Raw genomic sequence first — 646 nt, 5'->3', positions numbered from 1 at the left:
TTTCAAAAATATATAAAATGACCACAATCCAAACCCACCACAGGAAAATCTCCCTTACCCTCCGGCTTGAAATGAATCCTATGTGTCCGATTCCTATCATTCTTGGGCACTAAAATGATACTTGTTTTGCTCTTCAAAGCCACAGTCAGGAGCCTTTCTCCTTCCGGACGCCAAGAGATCGAGTAAGGAGCGTTGAGAGGAAGAGACACACTATGAAGAAGGTATGAACTGCAGTCTGAGAATGGAAAAGGATGGTAAATCAGTCAATCTAATTATTCAGCAATTTGTCTTATAGTATGTATCTATGTCTATGTCTGTTTCTGTATTAATACGTTTAGTAATTCGCCTTATAATCTATAACTATGTCTATATCTGTACTGATATGTTCAGTAATTCGTTTTATAATCTATATGCCTATATCCATTAATTATTCAGTAATTTGTCTTAAAATCTATATCTATGTCTGTATCTGTATGAATATTTTCAGTAATTCGTATAATAATCTATATGTATGTTTATATCTCTATTAATTGTTATATTTTAGATTTAATCTGTATCCATTCGTAAATTTATATCAATTGTTCAGTAATCAGACTATATTTATATCTCTACTATTCAATAACTAATACTAATCGAAATTTATCCG

The sequence above is a fragment of the Penaeus monodon genome, chromosome 30, assembly GCF_015228065.2.
Source record: "Penaeus monodon isolate SGIC_2016 chromosome 30, NSTDA_Pmon_1, whole genome shotgun sequence".
Classification (NCBI taxonomy): domain Eukaryota; kingdom Metazoa; phylum Arthropoda; class Malacostraca; order Decapoda; family Penaeidae; genus Penaeus; species Penaeus monodon.
The sequence above is the reverse complement of the archived record's forward strand: the minus strand, read 5'-3'. Positions refer to the sequence as shown.